This window comes from Ambystoma mexicanum, chromosome 6q, assembly GCF_040938575.1.
Source record: "Ambystoma mexicanum isolate Mex_15411 chromosome 6q, UKY_AmexF1_1, whole genome shotgun sequence".
Lineage (NCBI taxonomy): Eukaryota > Metazoa > Chordata > Amphibia > Caudata > Ambystomatidae > Ambystoma > Ambystoma mexicanum.
The window spans coordinates 240,792,334-240,811,651 of NC_090937.1; positions in this window are offsets into that span (position 1 = coordinate 240,792,334).

Consider the following 19,318-nt stretch of genomic DNA (forward strand, 5'->3'; position numbering starts at 1 on the left):
GGTGGGAGGCAGCCCAGTTGTTGCGTCCCGGCAGGTGGGTGAGGGGGGAGAGGCGGCTGCTCCTCCGCCCGATGTGAGGATCCGATGCGGGCGTGGATGGAGATCACTCCCATCGGGATGCCACTGGCCAACGCTGGGTCGTTAGCGTTCGCTGGGGCTGCCGGGAGGTTGGAGGATTTGTGCTGTAGGACGTATGTAGGCTGAGGCCCGGGAGGGCACCAAGGGCTGAGCAGTGTTGGCAACTTCGCCCCGTGGGGGGGTACCGCTGCTTAGGGCAATGCTGGCTGGGGAGGCAGGTTGCAGGGTCCGGAGGCGGCGAGTCTCAGCCGCGGGAGGCGAGCAGGAAACACCGGTTCGTCATGTGTGGTTGCCGATAGGCAGGGCTTCTGTGTCCGCACTGCCCCCTCCTGGGCTACATCCGACGCTCGTAGCTGCGGCGGCCATTCCTCCGCCGAGTGGGCCCCGAGGCGGTTGAAAGGACTTCTGCCATCGTTTCAGGTTGAGGCCGGGGCCCACTCGGTCGATGGGTGCTGGGGGGGTTCCCCTCGCCTGTAGATTGAATTATAGGTGAAAACGGAGGGGGAAAACGGACATTAACTGCAAGGGCGCATTGGGCCGGACGGGAGCTCTCAGGGAAGCATTCCTGTCGAGTCGGCTCCAGGCCACTACATAGACTTATGCCTAAGTGGCTTTCAAAGAGATAAGTCTTGGCATGTGCAAATCTATGCATGCTGCAGCTCCCACTTTTTTACGAAAATCATTGTCTATGGATTGAGCCCGTCAGTTTGAAATACCATCAGTTCAGAGAGTAAAACATGTTCAAGGTAGGATGGTTGAGACATTGTATTACCCTTTCACTAGTGATGACCAGCCCAACCTTCTCTGGTCTTTCTAGATTTTTATAAGCCAGTTCCCCTTCATATATGACAATTGACAGTACTGAGACAAGGAAGAGGCAAACAAGAGCAATCAAAAGTATGCTTTTTTACCACTCTGGAACTGGGACGAGGAAGATGCCTGCTGAGAGTTGTAAGGGTCAGATATGTCCCTTTAATTGTGGTCAGGCAGGGCAAATTGAACATTCGCCCTGCAGCCTGCCAAGGGCTGCAGGTGTATAAAAGGAGCCCAATTCAAGGAGAGAGGGTGAAGATGGAAGTGGAGGCCAAGTCAAAGCAGCAGCAGCAGAGAGGCCAAGAGAAGCAGCAGCCAACCGTGATGAAGAGGCACGCCAACACACAGAGGTCTGGAGAGGTAGATGACCTATGGATGCATGACGTGGGAGCTGCAGCTCTATGGAAAAGATCAAATTCTGGGAAGGCAGTGATGTGGAGAGGCTGTCCCTTTACATTGAATACAAAGTGCTTGTTCCCTATTGTTCAGAAGGATGACAAAAGAGTTCCTGAGGGGCAGGAATTGAATCCCGGATATGGAAAGCAGAGGGCTGTGTGTTCCATGCTGCTGGGAGGCCCTTAAACGTCTCTGATACAATCCATTGTAAAAGTGAAATACTAGGAATACTTACTATCTGAGTGGTCATGTGTGGGAGGAAACATGTTTTCGAAAGTCTCTGAGCCCTGGACATTTCATTTGAACTGAATTAAAGTAGTATTACACAGCAGGCTGATTAGCAATTGTGTTTTCAGTGCAACCCACACCTATCGAATTTTATTAAAGAAGTATTTCACAGCAGGCTGAATAGTAAGTGTATTTTGAGTGCAATCTGCACTTATTGAACATCGAACTAAGTGGAAACTTACACCACGGGTGAAAAGGGAAGGTGTGTTCTGAACGCAATTCGTGTCTATTGAATTCTAGACTTAACGCAACCTTAGCAAGTACAATTCAACATCTATTGAATGCCAAACTGAGTGAAAACTTTACTAAAGAGCAAATCTATTACATATTTAGTTCAGAAGTAAAACACAACATTAAAATCAAGTGAAACATTTAAGTGTTGGAATTTAAAAGCTAAGTTAAGCCAACAAAATGGCATATCACAGAGAATTAAATTTGAAGGAGAACTAATCAAGACTTTGAAGTTGCTTTTGAATATAATTACAATTTGTACACGAACCACCAACCATAAAGAGAAAGCTGATAAGTGGCAAGGACCTTTACAGAGACAAAAGCCGTTTGTGTGTTGCTGAACTTAAGTCTTGGGGAAGGGAACCATTTCTACTTTTTGTACTGTGGAACTAAAGACATGGGGAAGGGAGCCCTAAGACTTGAATCATGTTTTTAATAAATGTTTTATTTGATTTTATTAGGATTTATAGAACACAGTAAATAACATACAGATATCATTTGGAACGTGTTACAACCAAGTATACCTTGTTCGTCCCTCCCTCCTCCAAATGAACTGCAGTCTTAAACAGTAACTTAACTTCCTTTCCTCCCTCTTCCCCATCTCTGGCCCCCAACAACACAGTTTCTTCTCTTTAGTCCACATATTTTTTTAGTTCATCTTAACGTTGTATGAGGTCCACTCTCGTTATTGTCTTGTTCCGTAGTCCAGACTGAGCGGTCATGGCTTATATAATAATCTATCCCTAGAGTTCCCAGGTAGACGTATTTTGTAGATCAGTTAGTTCTGTGTTTACCTGCGGCTCATCTGTCATTAACTCTGCGCTGACCCAACCGAGGACCTCATTCCAATACACCTGAAACCGGAAATATCCCCACCTCATGTGCCAGTAGTTGGCCCTTCTCCTCACACTGACACCAGCACCAAGGGCTTGCGATTTGAAACATTTACGACAATCTGTGAGGGTCGTATTGCCATCTATGGAGTAACTTGATGGCATGCAATTTATTTTGGGTCCCTATAGATACTTGTGAGATTTCTTTGTATATCTTTGCCCACAATTCTGCATCTAATTCTCCACCAAAATCCCGTTCCACCTGTGCTTCAAGTTAATAGTCTATCCCTTCCCAGTATCTAACAGTGCTCTGTACATGCTCGAGATGATTCCCTTGGTCTTCTTCACTGAGTCAAGCAATTTCTCAAACAAGGTGAGGTCTCTCTGTACTTTCTCACGCCATTCATTCCTCATGAGAAGCCCTTTAGTTGTAAAAAAGGAAAGACAGGTAATGGGTCTATTCTCAGCGCCCCTTCCAGTTCCGTAATCATGAGGAAGATGCCACCCTTCCATAATTGAACCACCCTCTCGAGGCCCGCATCACACCAGGATTGGAATTGTGCATGGCTAGGGATCTCCTGGTGCACTCCCAGTGCCCGTATGTGGCTTCGAGGAGAAGGCCACGTGGTGACACCCTTCATGTAGACCCCCTCCCTCCAGATTTCCCATATCGTGCCTAGTATGGGGTGATTTCGGAGTCCCCGAAGTAGTTTATCTTTAGGGACCCACAGACATTCTGGAACAGTGGCAGGGTTAGGTAATGATTATCAAGGTGTATCCACTGTAACTCTTTCCTTCCTTCCTCTCAAATGGAAATCAGTACCCTTAATTGCATGCTTGATAGTATAATTCTAGATCAGTGAGACCCGCTCCTCCTTTTTCCTTGGGCAAGATGAGGTCCTCATATGATATCCACACTTTTTTCCCCTGCCATGGGAATTTCATAATGGCTATTTTTACTTCTCTAAAGATTACCTCCAGGAGTTTCAATGGAAGCATTTGAAATGGATATATAAATCTTGGGAGACACACCATTTTAGCTGCATTGAATCTCCCCATCCAGGAGATTGTGAGCTTCTGCCATTTTGCCAAATTCTTATGGAAACAAGCTAGGAGGTGGGGAAAGTTTGCTTCATATATATATTCTCTAATTCCTGTGTCAAATTGATCCCTAAATAATTCAGGGTGGTCCCTCCCATCACAAGGCCAAGCGTAGAGAGTCTGACGGAATTCTCGGGGTTGAGCTCCTGTAATGGAAACAGTATGGATTTGGACCTATTGATTTTGAAGCATGAGAGTGACCCATATCTCTCTATCAAATGTATGGCTCTAGGTATTGATGTCATGGGGTTTTTAACATGCAGCAAAATGTCATTGACATAGAGGGCTACCTTTATATTCCCTCCCATCCACCTGAAGACCCTCAACTTGATGATCTGCTCTAAGTGTCTGGGAGAGAGCAAACAGTATCGCTGAGAGGGCAGCCTTGTCTTGTGTCTCTCTCTAGGTCAAACCATCTGGAATATTCTGAATTGTCCATAACTGATGCCTTGGGAGATGTGTAGACAGCCTTGACCCCCTTTTTAAAGATAGGGCCCAGTCCAACCTTGTATAGTACTGCTTCTAAGAAGCCCTACTCTACCCTGTCAAACGATTTTTAAGCATCAATAGACAGAAGTGCGGGGTCGCCTGACATTCTCTTTGACTAATGAATTAAGAGGAGTGTCTTGTGCATCGTGTCCGTGCCCTGTCTCCCTAAGATAAATCCAACCTGGTTGGAGTGTATTAGTAGGGGCATGTGAATCTCAACTCTAGCTGCCAGTACTCGGTGTACGTGTACATTTTGGCGTCAATATTGAGTAGTGAGATGGGACGATATGATCTACATTGCTTGGGGTCCTTGCCTTCTTTGGGGATCACAGAGATCAACGCCTGTGAGAAGGATACAGGAGCCACCCCTGTCTGCAAGATGTTGTTAAATGGGTGAACCAGTTAACAACATGTTAAAAGGGAGGAGGGACGAGATAAAAGTGTTATAAAATCTCGCTGTGTACCCGTCGTTGCCCGGTGCTTTCCCTAATGGGAGTCTCTTGATCGCTCTTTCAACCTCTTCCGCCATGATCAGAGACTCCATCTCTTCCACTTTGCCTCGAGAGAGTCTCAGCATGTCCACCTCCCGCATGTATTGGTCTATGTCCTTTTCTCCCTGTACAATGTCAGATCTATGTAGATGTTCATAAAATTTTGCGAAGGCCTCTGGTATCTCTTTCGCCTCTGTCGTCTGGGCATCGCCTCCCCATTCAATAGCGGCAACACACCTCTACGCTCGCTGTCCCCGCAGCCTAGCAGCAAGAAGTGCATCTGCTTTATCGCCTTTCTCATAATTCTTTTGCCTGAGAAACTGGAGTCTGCGTATGACTAGCCACTCTTCCAAGTGTCGGAGCGCCTCCCTTTTCTGTACTGCTTCCGCAACTTTCTCCGCCCTCCCTTCGGTGGAGTTCTGTTCTGCAATATTTAGCTGCGTAATCTCCCTCCTCAAATAATTCTCTATCAGAGCCCTTTCTCTCTTTTTCTCTGCCCTCTCCTTGATCAGGATACCCCGCCATGTTGCCTTCCCCGCCTCCCACACCATTCTCTTGGATACCTGTCATTTATTTTAAAGTACTCCTCAATCTCACCTGCTATTTCAGCGCGGAAGATAGGGTCCTTCCACAGGGTTTCATTTCACTGCCACTTCGCACTCTTATGTGGCAAAGTGACCAGATTCATGTCGACGGTGACCATGTCATGTTCCGACCACGAGATTGGCACAATATCTGAGACAGTTGCGGCCTCGCTCTGGCCCTCCGAAAGATACAGGCAGTCTATTCTAGTAAATGTAGTGTGAGGTGCTGAGTAAAATGTATATCCCATCTCATTGGGATGAAACTTTCGCCAAATGTCTCGCAATCTGTACATCTCCATAATTTACATCACCTCTGTACGGCCACCGTCTACCGGTTCACATGCCTCTTGGTTATCAGCCTGTATATCCCACATAGGATCTGCCCATAAGTTAAAATCTCCTCCCAGAACGACATTTCACAAGGGTTCCAACATTATCTTCGGAACAGTGTGTTGCAGGAAGCGAGATTTCCCAACGTTGGGAGAGAAAAGTGTCGCGAGTGTGAGTGTGGTATTGCGTAGCTTACCCACCACTATGATGGCCCTCCCTTCCACATGAGCCCACACATTAGTAGTCTCAATATTCAGTTCCCACCCTGGAGTACAAGACCCTACGTTCTTCCCCATGTATATATTTAGTCTCTTGAAGGAAAAGCACATCCAGCTTCTCTCTCTTAAATTCCCTACACACTAGTGATCATTTTGTAGGTGAATTCAGTCCTTGTACATTGAGCATGCCTGCCCTGAGTAGCCCAGGTCTAATGGATGGAGATTCTACCACCATAACCTTTTCTCTGTCTATTGCACTCGTGCGGCACGCACATACAACCTCTTCTCAGTACATTTACTGCATCATTAAACATATTTATGTAGAAACTTGATTTTGTCCAGCCCCCTTCCTTCAATCCTGCCCCTAGCGGCATCTGACCTAGCCGGGTTATCTTCACCTAGCCAGTCCTGGACCACCAGTGGGGTCTGTGCATCCCATGATCCCATCTCAATGCACCACATCAAACATAGAGCCCCTTACCAACCGTCTTTCCCCCTGAATCACATGGCTTGTTAAACCCTTACGTTGTTTAAAAGTGATCCTGCTCTTGATTATAAACATTTCACCGAAGGTGTCTGGATCAGGTATTTTAGTAGCGCCCCTCTTTTACCTTTGGGGTGCCCCCTTTGCAGTATCACAACGTTCCGCGAAGATCAACTATTGGCGCATGTCCAAATGTCAGCAAATATTTGGTCTATCGCATCTTCACTGGGTAACCCTTCCTATGACGCAAGTCACCTTTAGTACTCAGTGGTTTCAAGCCAGCAAGATAGTCTGTAACAGCCAATGGTATGTGTGTTTGTCTTATTGCAGGTAGCCACTTGGTCATCTCTTTTTGTCGTGTGAAGCGTCCTTTCTCCTGTGTTGTCTAGTTCCCATTTTCTTCAGAGTTCCGCACCTGCCGAGGCATTCATCCTCCTGTATTTTCTAGATCCTGGGATCTTCTTCCATCTCGGTCTTTGGATATGCCATTGCCTGTCATCTTCTCATCCTTCTCGGTGGTTTTGTTCATTGTCCTGGTTGCCCATCAGGTCTGATGTGCAGATCTTTATGTCCTTCTACATTTTCAGTCGAACCGTATTTCCCTCCCATTCGAACGTGAGAGAGAAGGGGTAGCCCCAACAATATTGGATTCCCTTTTCTTTAAGCCATTTGGTTAGGGGCATGCACATTCTTCGCATTGCAAGGGTGAGTGTGGATAGATCTTGAAAAATCGTCACTCTTTTCATGTCAAGAAGGATTTGTGGGGAGCGCTTGGCCTTTTCGAGAATTCTGGCTTTATCGGCATGTGGAACTGTGCAAGGATTGTTTTTGGTCCACCCGCAGCTCCCCCAGCCCTGTGTATCCAATCGTTCTTTGGTTCATCGACTGTGTCATCTTTGAACAGGAGTTTCAGAATCATGTATTGAGTCTTTTTCAGGTCCTGCTCGGTTTCCCCTTCCCTATTCGGGATCTCGAAGATCTGCAAGTTATTGCACCGTTCACGGTTCTCTAAATCGTCCATCTTCAGACAGAACTCTTCCTCTCTGGTTTCTATTTCTGCCATCCTTTGATCCATTTGGGACTCCAAGGTATCGAGGGAGGTTTGATTGTGCTCTACCCTTTCTAGCCTCTCTTCAATTTTGTCAATTCTATGCGTAATCTTGTTAACCTTTCCAACAATGTCCGCCCTCATGCTTTTTAGTTCACTGAGTAAGGCTGCCACATCAGCCTTGGTCGCAGCTGCTTCCGCCCCCGATGCTGCCATTGCCGATTTCAGGCAGGAGTCTACTTTGTGGGTGATGCAGGGTATAACGGTATTTTGCCAGCTTATGGTGAGTGTCCATGTGTTCTACGCGTGTAGTTTGATGGGTGATACATTCTTTGATTCCCCTAAAGCGTTATCACACCGGCCTGATTCCTCTGATTCACTCTCCACTCGTATAGCTCATCATGATCTCTGAGTTCAGTCGACCACTTCATTGAATGGAGAGCCTTGCTCTCCTCCTTCCCCAATAGTGGATTTTGAAGGAGGGCAAATGCCTCAACTGTGAGGGCCCAACCCTTTCAACAACGGACGTAATGCTGGATCGGGTCGCTCAGTGGCAGTATGCTTGAGTGGGGATGTGCCACCAATATGAGAAGGAGATGATCAGAATATCTGAGTATCATACATAGGGTCGCATTAGTGGGTCGTGTGGGTGCTTTCTGGGCACATACTCTGTTGAGGGCATGCATAGTTCAATAGGAGCTGCTTGCTGATGACCATACAGTAGCAGTAATACCAAACCCTCCAGCTAGTCGTCGTGGTGCTGCTCGCTAAGCACCTGGTGCGTTACCAGATGGATCTGTGTCGTCTGTTGGTTCTTTAGGGTCCCCAGGTGTCGTTTCTATATTATATTCTCATTGAACCTGTTCTCCTAATGAGAAAGGAACCTGGTCTTGTGGGGTGGTCTCTTTGGTCATGATTCCCTGCAACTCACGTCCCTCCGCCTGCATGCGTTTTGTGTCCACGTGGGGCTGGGTTTTATCTTTGTCTTTCCAGGTATGGGAATGGTCTCACCGTGGACTCAAGCGTGTTGTACTTCGGCTATGCGCTGCAGGAAAGCATTTGCTGCACCAACCCCTTTCCGGTATGTGAATTTCTCCAGGGTGTCTGCGTTGGCATAGTCTTAGATGTGACGGGAGTCGGGGGTCAGGGGGCTTCAGAATGATTCCAGGAGTGCATTCTGGCTTGTGCCCAGCATCTGTAGGTACTGATTCTTTTTTTTGGGCCTTCAAGCCCTTTGGCGGACTGCTAAGTGCCACTTAATAGCACACACAGATAGTGCATTGCTTTGTCTCCCAGGGCTCACTCCGTAAGTATACCCCTTTATAAGAGAGTGTGTCACCTGTTTTAATATCAGTCATCAAGGGGCCGGAGGGCCTTTCAAACGTCTCCTGTTGCTGGTGTGATTAGGACAGCTGAGGAGGAACGGAGCGGGTTGTGAGCGGAATCTGCCACGTGGCTTGGAGCGCTCATGGTGATGCACCCCATGTTCTATCTGTGTTCAGTTAGCAGTGGGTTATGTGGGCCAGTCAAGTTCTGTGTAGAAATATCTGCCGGTAGTGTTCCAGGGCAGTCTCCCCAGTGCCAGAACCACCACTTGTTATCATACGGGGCTTGAAGCGTAAACAAGGTCACCTCCTACCTGTCTGTGTTTCCTAGACAGAAAGTATGACTTCGGCTGTCATGGCACGTAGAAATTCAGCCGAGTGGCCTCCACGTAGTGGGGCAGACGCAGGAGGTCCGATGCACAGGGTCTGCGATTAGCATCAGTACAGGACAGATGCACTGCACCAGTGCGCGTCCCCTCTGCAATGAGTTATTTCCTCTGCACAAACGCTTGAAGCAGCACGAACAGGGGAGAGGGGCCAGAGCGGGAGCTCGCCGGAGTTGGTGGAACCTACCGACTCATTATCAGTGCTCCGCTGGGGCAATGTGTCAAGGTTGCGCTCGTTCGCCCTTGATTTTCTCTTCCGTGATGCAACGGGGGCAGCGGCACTGGATTTGGAAGCCAGCACTCCGTTTGCGACCACTACCTCCTCCAGGTGCTTCTTCAAATGGCGTAGATTGCTCCCTTGGCCTTCACAGTTCATGTCAAGGCCCTCCTCCACACCTACGATCATTATGTTACTTTCGCTTTCTGTACCTTCTGTCATGTCAGGCCGCCGTAGGAACGCACCACTTTTATAGTGTGTTTCTTGACGAATCCTCCACCGATTTTCTTCAGATTTTCTCTCAACAAGAGGAGGGATATGCTCACAGAGCAATCATGGTTAGTTCTACCAGGGTGGGGGGTCTATAACTGGGGGCACAAGCCACCTATGGGACCACGGGACGCAGAGCTCACACAAATTTGAATCATTTTTTAACTTGAGGACAAAGTCTCAAGACTTGTTTGTGCTTGGATTTGTGTTATTTGGAACTTGGGGAAGGGAACCTTAAGTGCTGGATGAAACTGCATTATTCTGAACTTAAGAGAGGCAACTTAAAGACTTTTGCTAGAACTGTTTATATACTTGGGGAAGGGAGCTGAAAGAAAGCTGCGATCTGGATGAGACTCCAGACTTTATGTTGGACACTGTTTCTTTTGGTTGAAGACATCCCTACACATTGTATATATTAGTTGTGAGGACAAGTATAGGGTTTGGAGGTGGACAGATTCTCCAGTTGAACTCTTTGACTCAGACTTTCCTTTGTTTTGTTTAAGTGGGGAAATCCCACCTTAGCATAGGGCAAGGTAGGACTTTTTCCATCCTGGCATTTAAGTTAATGGAGGTTTTTGTTTTGAATGTTGAATCTGTTGTCTGGGTCCTTCTTCATGATGCCTTCACAAATGGTGTCAAGAGTGGTATGCGGCTCAACTGATACAAGGTGAGGAACCCTTATGTGGATGATAATTCAAAGAGAAGTACGGAAGTACCTTAGTGCGAAGGTTTAAGAGCAGGATAGAGTGTTGGCATTCAAGAAGGCCATTGCCGTGCAATTACATCTTCCAGTTAAGTGTCGAGACTTATTTTTGAAAACCCAGATCCAAATTAAAACTTTTCCCTTGGCCACTTATCAATTAAGGCACAGGGATAAAGTCTGGTTGTCAGTTAGAGAATCGAGAGAGAGAGAGGCATGTATTACTACCTGCCAACCCTTAGTGCACTCCCAAGGGAATATAATCCCAAAACATGTAAATGTGGCAGGCACGTGAGCTCCGATAAAGCTTCCACTGCTTGCGATTCTGAGCTTAGCTAAAGGTGTCGATCTCTTTTATCTAGGGTTCACAGTTGGTGGGGTAAATAGAGTGGTCAGATGTGTGATCGCTGCTACCCGATAAGGTTGCCAAGCAGTTGTGTTTACCTTTCTAAGTTCACTTCACAGAGTTTTACAATAAGTATATTAATTCATTGATGTAAACCAATACAACTTTTGGGAAAGTAAAGAGACCCTTCATGGGTTGTTTTTAGTCAAACCAAAACAATTTTTTCACTTTCAAAATTCGTCAAGATCCATAATTTGTACAGTTAACGACATCTTATTCATAAATACATAAGGTTCGTTTCTTTATGTACATAAATTCACAAAGACCCTTTAGGGTAACAACAAAAAATAACTAATGTTTAGAGTAGCAACAAGAAAAGTAGTCAAACAGATTTCCTAGTTATAGTCAACAAAACAAAATAGTATCCAGATTTATCAATGTGTTGCCAACGCGTTTCGGACTTTTCTGACAGTCCATCTTCAGGGCTAAATGATACTACTTCTTCTAAAATTCAATTCCTACGGTAAAAACATATAGATAGTATTACACTCTAAGTGTTTCAAAACTTGTTCAAGATAAGACATCTTAACAACACGGGATTGTAATTTATAATATTACATATCTGATACCATAAAACAGGTTTACTCTAAACTTGTTCAAGATAAGACAGCTTAACAACACGGGATTGTAATTTATAATATTATATTACTGATACCATAAAACAGGTTTTACTCTTAACGCACCTTTTTCTGATGCCACTGAAAATGGGAAGGAATAGACCACTATTCCTTCCCAATTTCTTTAGAAACTGTTTTGACGAAGAATAAACTCCATGAAGTACGAGTGTCCTTACACAGAACAGATTAGGTGCAGCCATACCTATCTACAAGAGGTTGTCCAAAAATCAGAAAGCAGATGCCAGTGGCATCAGAAAAAGGTGCGTTAAGAGTAAACCTGTTTTATGGTATCAGTGATATAATATTATAAATTACAATACCGTGTTGTTAAGCTGTCTTATCTTGAACAAGTCTAGAGTAAACCTGTTTTATGGTATCAGAAATGTAATATTATAAATTACAATCCTGTGTTGTTAAGCTGTCTTATCTTGAACAAGTTTTGAAACACTTAGAGTGTAATACTAGCTATATGTTTTTACCGTAGGAATTGAATTTTGGAAGAAGTAGTATCATTTAGCCCTGAAGATGGACTGTCAGAAAAGTCCGAAACGCGTTGGCAACACATTGATAAATCTGGATACTATTTTGTTTTGTTGACTATAACTAGGAAATCTGTTTGACTACTTTTCTTGTTGCTACTCTAAAAATTAGTTATTTTTTGTTGTTACCCTAAAGGGTCTTTGTGAATTCATGTACATAAAGAAACAAACCTTATGTATTTATGAATAAGATGTCGTAAACTGTACAAATTATGGATCTTGATGAATTTTGAAAGTGAAAAAATTGTTTTGGTTTGATTAAAAACAACCCATGAAGGGTCCCTTTACTTTCCCAAAAGTTGTATTGGTTTACATCAATGAATTAATATACTTATTGTAAAACTCTGTGAAGTGAACTTAGAAAGGTAAACACAACTGCTTGGCAACCTTATCGGGTAGCAGCGATCACACATAGGACCACTCTATTTACCCCACCAACTGTGAACCCTAGATAAAAGAGATCGACACCTTTAGCTAAACTCAGAATCGCAAGCAGTGGAAGCTTTATCGGAGCTCACATGCCTGCCACATTTACATGTTTTGGGATTATATTACCTTGGGAGTGCACTAAGGGTTGGCAGGTAGTAATACAAGCCTCTCTCTCTCCAGTTTCTTGACCAGTCCCGAGTGGCCCCGTGACATTCGCCCTGGTGCACCTGAAACCTTAACTACACTATAAATAAACAAAACACGGATAAATTCCATCATCTGTGAATAATAGACACGTACAAATAACCTATTGTAGTGCCTCCTCCCCCTTTCCTCACAACTGTCAGTTAGAGAATCTCAAACCTTTATTCGACCTGGAATATACAGACCCATAAAATCAGGGCAAGGACATTTTTCTATTTCTCCTCCTTCCCCTCTTGTAGAACCGGGAGAGGGGGTCCCAGAGGTAAGGTTGGATACCACTGAGGATCTAGAATCTTTTTTTGGATCCGACTCTGACAGAGGCTCAAGTGATACACTATGCTCTCCTGATACAATGGCAACTGTAGAGGAGGTATTGACACAATTAGCCAAACACACACGATCGAAGCTGAGAAAAGACTACAATCAGGGCTGGAAAAACTCTTAGCCGCCCAAGAAAAACCCAGCATTCCCCAGGGAATCGTACAGCCTTACAAAGAGGGAGACGATCTGGGTAGGTATTTTCTGAACTTTGAAAGTCTAGCTCACCAATTCAACTTTGGGGATGATTTCAAAATGTGTTATATAGGTCTCCTTTGAAAGGAGAGTTACAGACATCATATCTGCTGTTGAATATTCCATGTAGTGCATCTTTTTCTGATATTAAAGAGGAACACCTACAACGGGTGGGTCAAACTGGTAATTTCTACTGGCGCGAATTTAGAAATTTAAAATTGGGCTCCGGAGAAACACCAATTGAGCTCAGAGAATGGGGTAATGATACCTTGGCATTTTGGATAGGAAGAAAGACATTGCTTGAAGTATTAGAAGGTTTAAGCCCAAAGCAATTTATTAGTTCTTTACCTCCTTCACTCCAGTGGGCTGTTCTACAAGTAAGCAGACCTACACTCTCACTAGGCATTGGGAGTGCCCAGAATTTCTCTGATGCCAACAAATATTTTCAATTCTTACATAAACCTGAGGAGAGAACAGAAAGTAAAGGCCCTCTGAAATCCACTTTTGTCCCCAAAGACCGGATTGAGTCCCTATACTGGTTCCGAGATTTTTATAGCAGGGAGAAAACCAGGATAGGGAGGAGACACAAATCCAAACCCAGGGATGAACTGAAGAGAGAGGGGATTAAAACAACAATAACCCACATTTTGACAAGCTTTTCCTCTATAGAGACTTGACATTTAGCTAGAAATTGTACCCCGAACCGAAAAGAGGAACCCATGGAGATCAGTTGTATAGTGGAGAAGTAATGGGACAAACCAGAAAATAATGAGGAGATAGAAGTCCAAAGCAATTTCTTTTGTGGCACATCTGCGCAATCCTCTTATGAAGCAGCAATGATTAATGGAAGTCCAGTACAGGCCCCAGTGGATGCAGGTAGCAAACAAACTGCAGTTAGGACTGTCCAAGTGCAGACTGGAGGATTGAAGGGAGCTTCCTTAGTGAAGATAATATGCGTACATGGATATCAAGAAATATACCCTAAGGCGAATGTCCCGATTCAAGTAAAAGGGATAACTACCAACTTTCCTTCTGCGATTATCCCTGGGTTAGCAGAAGAAATCATTATCAGAACCGACTTCCCAAGTTTTTCAGCATTGTTACAGGAAGTCGGCCCTTCCCAGACCTCTTTTTCCCCCTCTAAAAATTGGCAAAAGGATCCATTTGGAATTTAGGAAAGGGAACCCTGAGCGCTGGTTAAAAGTTAATACAAGTGTTTGTTTTGAATTCTGAATCTTGTCCTTCTACATGATGCCTTCACAGCTCCTGCTTGATAAATAGGTTAAACAGCAGCAAGTAATTGCCATCATGCAATTCAATGTATAATTCTTGGAGGTCCCCACATCCACATTCTATCAAGGTAATATTAGTGACAATTGAAGGGTCGAACCATATTGAACGGCCTCCACCCAGCCTGCCTCCTAAGCCTTTGTTAGCGAATAATTTGAAGGATGCATAACCTTGAATGTTAAAACTCATCATTGCCCAGGTCTCCTGAAAACAAATAATATGATGCTGTCTAATAACATTTCACCAGTCATTATCCTGCATATTTTTCCTTAAACCCCCAATGTTCCAGGAGAGAAGGCGTACCTCATGTGCCAAGGGAATGCCTCCGCCCTCAAGCATTTTTGAACATTTACTTCAATGAGTCATTGAAAACATCGAAAATGATTTCCCCCAATAAGCAGCCCAAAATATATGCTATACATGCAACCATATACACAACCAAAATCTGCCGGTTGTGTTTCATGCACATGGACATTCTGTAAGTAACGGTCAGTCTGATTAACATTCACGTATTACACCAATTGTTGAGCTTGCTCAAAATCTCTTAAAATGCAACAGGCAATAAAATGCATTTCTTGGAAATGCCTAAATAAAAGAATAGCAACGAATAAATACATACATGACAATAAGCAAAAAGGAGAACAGTAAGTAGATGGTCTGTGATGAATGTTTAAAATCAATAGCAACCTCGTTAATTGGATGTTCGAAACATAGCTAATATTCAATTACACATTGGATCTAATATACAAAGTGGTTCAGCCCTAATTACACCAATTATTTACTTTTGAAATGTATCCCCAATTATACCAGGCCTGTGAGCCCTTCAGCATGCACTAAAATTGACCCATAGTTGCTCACCATGATTAATAAGTATAGGTGCTTGGAAAAATTCTTTGGGACTCTGTTTTCACACTTGTGAATAGTAAAAAGTGTACCTGGATGGTATTACTCAAACTTAAAGGAATGGTTTGGTCAAAAATGTGTATTGCCCCTATGGGTTGGCCATGTGTTTTTAAGCCTAAGTCGCTCGATTTTACAAAAATTTCCTATGGACCTTACCTGGGTTTTCGTCCATTAAACGCATGCGAAAACAGGCACCAGGGAGCTGCCATTTTGTGATAATCCTATCATTTCCCCCATCGCCCTGGCTGACCTGATTTTGCGGCACTAAATCATATCCCCCGCCCCTGAGCCTGACATTATCAAAACATTCTTATTCCCCGCCTCCCTCCGTGACGTTACTGTGCTGCGTAGGCAAACGCGCCCAGTCGTCTTCGGAACCAACACAGATCTCGGAAACCAACACAGATCAGCTCACAACACAGCGCGCCACAATTCGGAAAATGAAACTGTACTTTAAAATCAAACAGCAACACGGTAAATTTGGTAAAGTACATTTATTTGACATTAAATGTTTATAGAATATTCTGCAATTTCCATATGAACTCCGAAAGTCATTTATTTTCTTTTATCTCTATCCGCAAATCCGTAAAATTTTATCGTGAGTCACGCGCTGTTCCTTTATGGTGCGCAGGGTGTTGGTTTTCGTTCAAAGAAGCATTTTTGTCGCACGTTGAACCACAAGGCTGTTCCATCAAGTAGGCACTAGGCCAGCGTAAAGGTTCATATGTTGCTTCTAGCCGCTAGTACCGCGTAAGGGCATATGGGCCCTTGGCGATCATCCCATAAGATCATCAGAATGGTGCAGTTGTTTACATTAAGCTGCAGCTGGCGGCTGAAGAAACCATCTGCCTGTGTCTGAAACTGGTGGCTGGGGCAAAAGGGAAAGATGTACCTATTTTGAAAACACAAAATTTATAATTAGTCTCGCCAGCCGATCTTTATTAATATTATTCATTTTATTTATTATGGCCGAGCTGAAACTATTTGCATTCAAGGATAGTGCAATGGAGTATGTTCGGCTCTAAAATCAATGAGAAAACTAACGAAATAAATCGAGGTTGGTACACAATGAGAAATGACTTTTTGTCTGCATGCGTGTGGAATGTGGACCTGCATGCCCACGTGCCCGCTACAAGGACGATCCCACAAACCTTTTCAAAGCTCTTCATTCATTCATTTATTCATGCATCCATTCATTAATTCTTCATTCCGGTATAAAAGCGTCTAAAGAGTTACTTACATTATATTTGCAATTTCCATTGTGTCTCTGCGTAATGCAGTCCGTAAATCCCACTGTGCTCGTGACAACGATTTTTCGTATACTGAACTAACATGAAACTCGGTCTAGTTTAAGAATTTTCTGCCTTAACGTCTCAAACATTATTGCAACCCCCCAAACCCCCTTCAAATGAAGTTCTTTCTGCATGGTCCCTGTCTCTCAAGGTCAAAAACAATAGAACCTTATACTGCCAGTGCGAGTTGTGGGCCTCTTCAGGGCACAAGCTGAAAATCAATGCTGCTGACCTTCACTAGAAATTAGCATACATTCTTTCTTTGCAACATCCCATAGTAAAGCCATCTGTGAGAACTTGAAGCTTCGAATCCATCTATGTAGTGCGCCTCAATGTGAAAATGCGAACTGGCTTCTCTCCCATCTGCAACGGCTCGCTTGGCGCGTTCTAAGGCCCCAATTTTGTCCTCGTTGTCTGCGGGCTTTGAAGCCCCAAAGAACCATAACTATTGAGACTTTTAATTTTTTGGGGAAGGTCAGGGAAAGTATAAAGTACCCGAGGAGTTGAGTTGAAAGTGAGATTTATTGTTTGTTTGCTTTATTATTTGCAATACACAAGCCTCCCCTCGGTTAACAGTGCCCAGCATTTATAAGAGATTGCAAAAATTAGTTACATCAACAAAAATATATACATACACATATAGACAAGGTCAGCAATATGAGGTGAATAGAGAGAGAATTCAAAGATGACACCCAGGTAGTTCGGCACCCAGGATGGTGAAGGTAGGGGTTAGGGTTAGCGTACCTTGTATGCACACTGTACAATACAATTTATTTACAAAAAGACAATCGTATTACAATTATTTAAACCGGGATTTGTACTTCACAACCAGCTCTCCTTTGGGTGGACATGGCACAGTGGCAATGTTGGGTGGCAATGGATCAGTGCTCTGCACAGAAACGTTTAAAATTCCATATCTGTGCTTCTCTAATACAGCAACAATAAGGCTTTTGACAAAGTCGAACTCCATTTCCTCATAGACTGGTTTGATCACCCATTGCTTACTTCTTTTTGAAAAGGCCTTAGTGTAGCGAGGCATCCTTACATTACCCTTAGTCCTAGATTGTTCACGGCCGAGATTCTCGTTATGGGCCAAGACGGCAAGTAGAGTCCTATGTCTCATGCCCTGTATGCTGAAATGCAAGCACTTTGGCCTGTACTTTAGGCACATATTGTGGAACACCTCCAAACCTCCTGTGTGACAGAATTCTGTCAGTCCCCTCAAATCTCTTGATAGAGTTTTATCGAAAACAATCTTCTCAATGGCTTTGTGTGTCGGTGAAGATGGATTCAACCACTTCTTCTTCCGTGCCTCCACTGGGGATAAAGGGCCATGTTCACATTGGTGGAAATGTAGGTTTTCTGACCAGCGGTGCACGTTGGTACAGTGTTGCATCAGTGACCGCCATTTTTCAAGTAGTATTTCCACTGACCCTTCACAAGTTTTGGAGCTCCACCAAAGATGGTTGCTGATAGACTGGGACCACTCTGAAATACTTTCCAAACCTTTTTTTTTCCCTGCAGCCGAGATTTTCTTATTGATTGATTTAGCAAGATGCCATACGTCAAATTGATGTTTAATATGTGGGAACTGCTCTCTCATTGTCTTGGCAATTGAAACGTGTCTGTCCGTGGCTATGAGGTCGATATGCATTCCCTTCGATTGTAGATATTCCACTGATTTTATAAATCCTAGTTTCTCCATAGCCACAGAGGATGTACATTGTGTTACCTGCACAACCACCGAACTCACAATCTTCTTACTATCCATGTCCTGAAAGTGGTAGGTGCGGTACTTGGCAGAAAATCCAGGGCTGTCGCACTGTCCATCGCCAGCTAGCCTGAATCGTCTGCCTTCGAATGTACTTGCTAGAGACAATTGTTCAATTTTCCAAGCATCACTAATGGCCGGAAACAGATAATCATGTTGGTATTTGCAGTACTGCGTTTTTTTAAATGAAATGGAGTCCCACAAACTGAAAGAAAGACTCTAACTTTCTAAAACTGGAGCCACTAAAAAGTGATGCAGCTGCACACAGTAGATTGCCTGCTGGCAGTTTCCCCAGCATTGCGTGACGTTACTGCCTTGTTTTTGACGAGTCACATGAATCAATGGCTTCCCACATACTTTCCCTCTGACGGAATGCCCACATTTCAGCATACTTATAATATCCATCAAACAACTATTGAATACTATGTATTTTCCCTCTTTCATTAGACTGTCATCCTGCGTCAAAGTTGTTTCGGCCTGTGACGTTGAGGATATATCACCACATTTGAAAGAAATATCACTGCTATCAAGTTCTGATGCGTCGGTGAATGCTGCTGCTGGTTCATTCTCTGTCATTTGAACATCTGCTACCTCAACATTGATGGGAGAACAGAACAATGTCGACAGCTTTTTTGGTGGCAATTTTTTGGCGGGTGTAGATTGTGTGAATTGATCTGCGACTACTTCAGAGCTATCTTCAATACATCCAGTATCATGTTGTTGCGGCGGTGCGGTCGTACTGTAGCAATGGTCCAATAAAACTTTGCTGGATTCTCCGGACACATTCATTTCATGTTCTGGCCATTGGACATGAGCATCCCGAGTCTCAACATGCTGCATCTGAATTAATAGTTCCTCCATAGTGTAAATGATCTGGCAAGCAACATCTCTCATTCGCTTCACTGTCTGTGTATGTATAGTTCGTAGACCCACGGGTAACTAGAGGACAGATTGGAAAAGGGATGTTCAGTTTAAACACAAGATAAAGTATAGTACAATTGACTGGAAAAAAACATAAAATAGTTCCCAGCACAAAAAGATTTCTAAAGTTATGAACTGTTTGTAACTAACC